The sequence below is a fragment of the Camellia sinensis genome, unplaced genomic scaffold (assembly GCF_055761805.1).
Source record: "Camellia sinensis isolate YWXY unplaced genomic scaffold, ASM5576180v1 Unanchor2, whole genome shotgun sequence".
In the NCBI taxonomy this organism is placed as follows: Eukaryota; Viridiplantae; Streptophyta; class Magnoliopsida; order Ericales; family Theaceae; genus Camellia; species Camellia sinensis.
In genome coordinates, this window is record NW_028129079.1 from 15,074,251 (window position 1) to 15,083,057 (window position 8,807).

General features: G+C 33.0%; 1 long non-coding RNA gene across 5 annotated transcripts; it reads right to left on the reverse strand.

Annotated features, from left to right (window-relative positions):
- Positions 1-767: 767 nt before the first annotated feature.
- LOC145815447 (uncharacterized) lies at positions 768-6,154 on the reverse strand. Of its 5 annotated transcripts, XR_014358378.1 has the most exons (8): positions 5,812-6,126; positions 4,142-4,341; positions 3,376-3,663; positions 2,995-3,051; positions 2,603-2,691; positions 2,364-2,456; positions 1,383-1,461; positions 768-945 (listed from the first exon to the last, which is right to left on the reverse strand). It is a non-coding gene; the product is annotated as an uncharacterized LOC145815447 (long non-coding RNA). The 5 variants fall into 5 exon arrangements; XR_014358380.1 differs by lacking the exon at positions 2,995-3,051; XR_014358377.1 differs by lacking the exon at positions 1,383-1,461.
- Positions 6,155-8,807: the final 2,653 nt, after the last annotated feature.

Here is an 8,807-nt window from a genome sequence, read left to right on the forward strand (position 1 = left end):
CCACTATACCTTAACGATCTATTTGGAAATTAAATAAAAAAGGAAGTTGAATAGAAAAATGACTTGAATAACTACTACAAATATAGATAAAGATCACACTTTTTTGGTGTGATGTATGTTTTTTAATCACACCTTTTAAGTTTTATTAAAGTGTGGTCTTTAGGAGTGTGATTAAAAATGGTCATTTTTAATCACACTTTTTAAGTGTCATTAAAAAATGCTTTCATCACACATTTTAAGTGTGATTAATAATATTTAGATCACACCTTTTAAGTGTGGTTAAAAACATTTAGATCACACCTTTTAAGTGTGATTAAAAATATTTAGATCACACCTTTTAAGTGTGGTTAAAAATATTTAGATCACACCTTTTAAGTGTGATTAAAAACTTTAGTTCACACCTTTTAAATGTGATTAAAAACTTTAGATCACACCTTTTAAGTGTGATTAAAAATATTTTGATCACACCTTTTAAGTGTGATCTTTGAAAGTGTGATTAAAAATGATCATTTTTAATCACACTTTTTAAGTGTGATTAATAACATTTAGATCACACCTTTTAAGTGTGATTAAAAATATTTACATCACATCATTTAAGTGTGATTAATAACATTTAGATCACATCTTTTAAATGTGATTAATAACTAATAAAATCTGTGATAAAAAAAAGGTGCTACATATTTGAAAAATAATCAATATTATTTTTGTATGCACATTTGAATAATGTAATACACACTATATACTATATTTTGAATCATAACCACATATTGAATAGAATAACGTCATATATTTCATAAATGGAAATTAAATATTCAAAACTATATACAAAGGAATTAAATAAAAAAAATTATCTGTGCTTACATATATTAAAAAATGAAAAAACTTAAAAAACTAAGTTCTTTAATTCTTGGACCATATTTTGCATCTCTCCAAAAAATTTCTGACCTGAAAATGAGAACACAAACTAATTCAGAAACCGCTGATGCATATGAATAAACTAAAAAGTTAATTCAGCAAACCAAAATAAGAACACACCAAAGATATAGTATAAACAAATTTTGCAGGCACATAGAGAAAATAATACTTGATCAAAAAATTCAACATGAAGGCATAAATTGATTCACAATCATGAGAACTGAAAAATTCATCAGGTAAAAGGAAAAAGAAAAAGAAAAAGGAAGAAATTGATTCCTTAAAGAGACTTGGTCCAAAGACCACAAGTTGAACAAATTTGGGATATAATGTACAAACAAATTAGTCACTAATTCGACATATCCCAAACATCAAATGCAGCCTAAATAGTCACTAATTCCTCGGTCTTGCACACTTTTCATTGAAGAAGTCTACCACTAGACTAGGGACTGTATTCCCTATTTTTTTACCTGCACAGCTTTCTCATGTAAGAAAAAAATCTCTGAATTTGAGATCTGAAAACTTCTCATACCATATGCATATCCCTAGCTGCAAAAATAAAGAGGTCCACTTGGATCACATATGACTGCATAAAGCTTTCTGTATAAGCATAGAACAAATAATCTTAATTCAAAGTATAGAGGGTGTGGATGGAAAAAATAACTAAAAAATGACCACAGTATCTCTAGCTTGAACTCCTCTTCTAGAGCCTTTACAATCTCCACAGTATCTAAGCTATCCAATCCCAAATCTTTCTGAAAATGGATGTTTATAAGTGAAAGTCTGTCTTTGTTTTCACGAGTAAGATTGTTGAAGTCTTAAATTGGTTCCATTTTTAAGTTCATTCCCAATCCTAGCCTAAACTCGAGGGAGTTGGTTAACCAATATTATGAGCCCAGATGAACTATGGGAACAAAGAACCAAATCACACCAATCCAATTTGTAACTCAGTTTATCAATATATTATTTTTAGTTGCTCAACATTTTCTCACAAAGCATCACTAGCCTTAAAATATATGTGCATGCACTAAAAGCATTTCTTGATTCTACAAATCAAATATCATTTTAACTAAAGAATTTTATCATAAATGAAATTTAACTAGCACTTCAATCCTTTCAAAAGTATAATAATAATAAAATAAATAAATAAATAAAGTAGCTATTCTATCTAGAAAACTGATTCATCAAGGCTTGGTGTAAACATATAAGCACATACTCTAAACTATAAAATAAAATTGCCAAGCCACATAATATTAGTATATTAAGGGATCAAGAAGCATAAAAGTGAAATTGATTATTTAGTATAATTGTAGTTAGTTCATCATCTGTGCAAACAGGACAAAATATAACTCATTAAGCCTATTTACCATAATGCATCCAAACATACTAGAAGAAATTTCCAAGTCAAAACAAACCAAGAAAAAAGTTATTTTAACAGCAATGGCACTCACCCATTCACCTAGGCAAAGGGACCGGTAATATTTGGCAAATCTGTGACATTCACTAGACTCCTCTCCTTTTGCTCTCCTTTTGCTGCTAAGCACCTGCAGTTTTTGATTGAAGAATAAAAATAAAAATAAAAAGGCAATTACTTAGTTCTACAATAAGTTGGTAAGATGTTTAAAACTCTTCATATAGAGCCCATTCATTCATGAATGCCTCAAAATGATATAATACTAAAAAAGTGTGCCTGTGAAACTCAATGTAGTGAGTGAAACAGTGTCTGGTCTAATTGGTTGTAGGAAATCAAAAATCAACTGGTCCAGTCTTCAGTTCAATCTGAAAGGCAACATAAAGAAGTTGATATCAGTAAAAAAGAAAACCAAAAAAAATAATAAATAAAATAAGCTCCATACTAGAACTAACCACTCAAACATAGGATTACACATGTTCAACCGCCACATAACAGGGTCTATGGGGGTGTTGAACACATGAGAGACCCATTTTGAATAGTATAACAACCACCAATGAGAACCAAAAGGAAAGAACAAAACAGGTTGAGAACAAACACACAATATAGTCCTTAGCCACTCAACCCACACACTCAACTCACACATAAAACACTACAAAATATATGCTTACATTCATCTCAACCCACCAAACAAAAAATTCCTTCACAATATGTACCAGCTTGCCAATCTGCACAACAAACATTAGAAAATATATATATATATATATGCTCAACGTCACTCAACCCACAAGTCTCACTAGCTCCACACAAGTATGACTACTACCTAGGAATATCTGAAAAGTACTTGTAAAGAACAAGATATGCCCCTTTGATTAGGAAAGTCAGGATACAACATGGCAGACAAGAAGTGTTTTCGTTTTCATTTTTGAAAAACTGACATGAAGCATGCAGAAGAATAATACATAAAGCAACTCAGTTACATTAAGCTATTTCCAGTTCATTTTTGTAATTTTTTTTACCTAACTCAGAAAATCCCCATAACTCAGCCTTACCTTTGTTGGGTGTGGAATTTAATACCAGAACAGAGAAATGTCAATTTCAACAGGACTCATACGGCGAAACTCAAAACCAACGATTTCTAAAGCTTGAAAATGCTCAAGTTAAAAAGAGTATAAAATGGACTAGAAAGTGCATTCACTGGCTTTAGGTAGCCTGTGTTCGTTTTCAGTCTTCCTTCTTGTCAAGTTCATCGATTGCAGCAAGTCTTTCAACAAAGGAGGATGAGAATAGTGATAGGCAGAATACCAAGGATCAGTATTCATAGCTGACAGGTTCTCTTCCTGAAAAAGCCATTATTAGCTCGGTTAATCAGCAATTCAAACACTCATAACATTATGAAGTCCTATAACAATTATGAATTTATTATAATATGTTTAGAATAGAAGTATTTGACCACCCATAGTACTATTAAAAGAGATGAGGCTTTGGTCTAGCACAACTGTTAATCATATTATCTTATGCATATATCAGAACACAACTGTATTGCAAACACACAAATGCTATGTGGCCCATGACAGGACAAGAAAAAAAATACTTGGTTATTAATATTATTTTCTTACCCCGCCCTGCTCAAGATGCATGAAGGTTCTGGCTCAAACAGAAGATAGTAACTAAGTAGAAATGAAACTAAAAGAATAAATGCAGAACTGAGCAAAGTCTACTAAAAGCAGATATATGACAAGAAATTGTGACTCAAGAAAACTTTTCTTCAACGTAGTTATCACATAAGCCCAATAGCATGTGTCAAAGTGCACTAACCTAGTATGAGTTTCTTGTTTCCCTATACAATATCGTTTCCTGCTACATTCACAAGAGAGAAGTTCAATTCCTTTCCAATCCGTATAGCTTGGTTGCAATTCTCAACTTTTCTGAAAGGCATCTTGATGGGAGGTTTTGTTGCTTGCTTCCAGTTTACTGATCCTAGGTAAACTTTGTCAAGAACTTCCAATATAACCCATCTACATGTAAGAGGGATAAAAATCAAACAAAATTAACAAGCACTCAAAACTATGCAACCAAATATCTATTTTTTGGTAAACAGGTCAACCAATACCTACTTCGCATTACCTACCTTATAAAAAACTAAAATATTTAATATATTCTGAAAACTTGTAACTATATAAAATAAGATCATGTTGGATTTGAATTTGATCATGCCAAGAATCCAACTAAACCACAGGCAGTGTAGTCAATCTATGAAAATAAATAAAAACTTCTTTCAACAGTGAATTTAAGATCTAATAGAGATATCTATATATATATAACAAATCCCCAATTCAGATTGAGCCTAAAATAACAATGTGTCCGAATTTATCTTTCGAAAACCAAAAATCAAACAAAGGTTAAATATAACATACTGAGATAAAAGAACATGAAAATTACTAAATTTAATAAGACGATTAAATTATGAATTTTTGTTACGAATCTATGAAAATGTCCTTTATGATCCTTTATGATCCATCATTTTTAATCCAGCTCCAATCGAAGTATTACCTACATATATATGACATTGACTATCTAAGTAAAAACACCTAAAAAATAATCAATTGAATCGATAGACTGGTTCATCATTAAAAAACTTAGAAATTCATCAATATTCAATGAATATATAATCAAACAATGAAATATTCAATGAACCAGAAAACAATATTCAATGAATATTCAATGAAATATTCAATGAAATATTCAATATTCATCAATATTCAATTAATAATCAATGAATTTAATTTTTGTTTTTGGTGCTTTTGCACCCTTAACTATACTTTAAATTATTCTCTAACAAAATAAATATATCCACTCCCTATGACAATAAATTAAAGCAAACTTAAGGAGGCAAAAGCACTTGGTTACAGAAACAAAAGGCCATTAGTTTCATTTTAATGAAATTCAGTTGTCTACCTAAAGGAGGATAAAAATAAAAAGAAGAACAAAATAAAATTGGAAAAGCCCACATCCACATAACAATGATTAAGCAGATAAGCAGAATTCATCATAGCAGAATTCATCAATATTCAATATTCATCCACAAAACAGATTTCTCAAATAATTCATCATAGCAGAATTCATCAATATTCAATATTCAATACCAGAATTCATCAAAAAACAGATTCAATATTAATGATAAAAAATCTGATTTGAACAAAATAGATTTCATACCAGAATTTCATATTCCAACATAAAACAGATTTCCTAAAATTAATTTCATATTCAATATTTCATACCAGATTTGATAACAGATTTAAAAAATATAAGGAATACCAACATAAATAATCTGAAATTAATTTCTCAAATAATCCATTAATTTCTCAAAATTGTTCATGACAGATAAAAAAAATTGAAGACATATATATATATATATATGTATATATATTAAAAAAATTCAAAACATATATATCAAAAAAAAAATTGAGAGGGAGATAGAGTGAAACCAGAGAGAGGGGGTTCCAATCTTGGAGGAGAAGGGGGAGATCGGGTTCCGACCGATCATGGAGGAGATCATGGAGGAAAAGGGGTTACGATCTTGGAGGAGATCATGGAGGAGGGGGTTCCGATCTTGGAGGAGAAGGGGAGATCGGGTTCCGATCTTGTGCTCTGTTTGGTTTGGTTTGTGCTGTGTTTGATTTCGGCCACGGAGGAGAAAGAGTGAGAATGAGAGGGAGAGGGAGAGGGAGAGGAAGAGCCATGGAGGAGGAGAAGAGAGTGAGAAGTTGTTTGGTCTGTCTTGATCTGTCTTGATCAAATATATTTTATAAGGTGTTTGGTTTGTTTAATAAAGAGCCGTTGGGCTCTGTTTGGTTTGTTTAACAAGGTATAATGTTTGGTTTATTTTTTCAATAATGTGGTTGGCTTATTTTTTTAATAGATAATGTTCACTAATTTGTATTATTATTTAATATTTTCAATAAAGTATAATGTAAAAAAAATAAATATATTTTTTAAATGAAGATAATTTTTTTTAACAAATAGATAATTTTATTAAATGAAGATAAAATAATTTTAGCTAATATTAAATGAAGATAATTTTATTATAATAAAAAGACATTATAATATAAATATATAATTTTTTTTAATTTTTCAATTTTTTTTATTTTTTATATTTGTCTAGTTGGGAATAATATAAATATATAATTTATTTAACAAACATATAAAAAAATGTCACAAAAGACAAAAAAATAAACAAAAATTAAATTGCTAAAGGGGAGAGGATTGTAATTTTTAAATATAAATATGTAATTTGTCTAGTTGGGAATAATATAAATATATAATTTAAACCTTAGGGAGAGGATTGTAATTTTTAAAATGTGAAGGGTGTCAATGTAATTTACCCACTGAGGGTAAAATTAGTATTTAAAAAAATTAAATTGCTAAAGGGGAAAATCTGTAATGAAACTTTAAACCTTAGGGGGGAAATGTAATTTCCAAAAGGTGAGGGGAGAAGTGTAATAAACATAAACCTCAGGGGGGTGTTAGTATAATTTACCAAAAAAAAAGTTAATTGGAGAAAAAATTATTTGAAAAAAATTAATTGAAAAAAAAATTAATTGAAAAAAATTTTTGCTAGTAAAATTTTTAAATTTCTATTTAAAAACCAATGTAAACTTATTTTTTGAATTTACATTTTTTCCTCAAATTTACAAACTGAGACAACCATTTATAAACCAAAAAAATTATCAAACAAATTTTTATGACAGTTTTTTAAATTTTTGTAAATATAAATTGAAAACTGAAAATGAAATGGTTAAGGGTCTGTTTGGTAACGTTTACGTTTTCAGTTTATATTTACAAAAATTTTATAAACTGGTTTTTGTTTATTTTTAGAAAAACATAAATTACAAACGTGTTTGGTAATTGACAAAATGTTTAACAAAATTTAAAAATATAAAAAAGAATGAGAAATGGCAAGTGGCGGCGGAAGATGGTGGAAAGTGATGACGGTGGGTGGTGGGTGGTGGTAGTGGTGGGTGGTACCGAGTGGGTGGTGGTGGTGGCGGGTGGTCGGCGATGGCGGAATGGCAGGTGGTGGTAGGTGGTGGCGGTGGGTGGTGGTGGGTGGGTGGGTGGGTAGATGACGGTGGCGGGTGGGTGGTGGTGGTGGTGGTGGTTGGTGGTCGATGGTGGTGGCTGGTGTGTGGCGGGTGGGTGGTGGTGGCAGGTAGGTGGCGGGTGGTGGTGGCGGGTGGGTGGGTGACGGTGGTGGCGGTGGGTGGGTGACGGTGGTGGCGGTGGGTGGGTGGGTGGATGACGGTAGCTGGTGGTAGCGAGTGGGTGGTGGTGGTGGTGGTGGCGGCGGGTGGTCGGTGGTGGTGACAGGTGTGTGGCGGGTGGTGGCGGGTGGGTGGTGGTGGCAGGTAGGTGGCGGGTTGTGATGGTGGGTGAGTGGGTAGGTGACGGTGGCGGATGGTGAGTGGTAGCGAGTGTATGGTGGTGATGGTGGTAACGGGTGGTGGATGGTGGTGACGGGTGGTGGGTGGTTGTGGTAGGTGGGTGGCGGATGGCGGATGGTGGCAGGTGGTGGGTGAAGGTGGTAGGTGGTAGCGAGTGGGTGGTGGTGGTGGTGGTGGTGGCAGGTGGGTGGCGGGTGGGTGGTGGTGGTGGTAGTGGGTGGTGGTGGCGGGTGGGTGGCTGGTGGTTGTGGGTGGCTGGTGGTGGATGGTGGTGGTAGATGGGTGCTGAGTGGTGGTAGTGGGTAGGTGGCGGGCGGTGGATGGTAGTGGCGAGTAGATGGCAGGTGGGTGGTGGTGGCGAGTGGGTGGTGGGTGATGGTGGCTGACAGGTGGGTGTTGGTGGTAGGTGATGGGTGGTGGTGGCAGGTGGGTGGTGAGTGGTGGTGGCAGGTGGTGGTGGGGGATGGATGGTGGGTGGTGGTGGCGGAAGACGGTGGTGGAAAATGGTGACGGGTGGTGGCTAGTGTTTGGTGGTAAAAAAAAAAAAAAAACTCAAAACTCAAAACGGAAACACATTTTTTGAGTTTACATTTTTTGGCCAAATTTATAAACTGAGACCACTGATTTATAAATCAAAAATTTTACCAAACAAGTTTTTATTTAAGTTTTTAAAATTTTTGTAAATATAAACAGAAAACTGAAAACGTAAGTATTACCAAATGGCACCTTAGCAAACAGGCTTTAGATGGTAAAAATGTTATAAAATTAACAAATAATTAAATAAGTTACCAACGTAAGAAATGACTTATCAAAAGATTCTTAGGCCATATATAGTTTGATTTTTAGAAAAAAAATTTAAAAATTAAAAATTAATTTGGTTAAGAAATAAAAACTAAAAAATAATTATCATTTAAGGGTAAAAAATAATTTTAATTTTAATTTTTGAGCAGGTTATATACATACGTATGACTGTTTCAATTTAATTTGTAAAAATTTATTTCTAACCACTCGAAAGATAAAAATTATATAAAAATGATAAT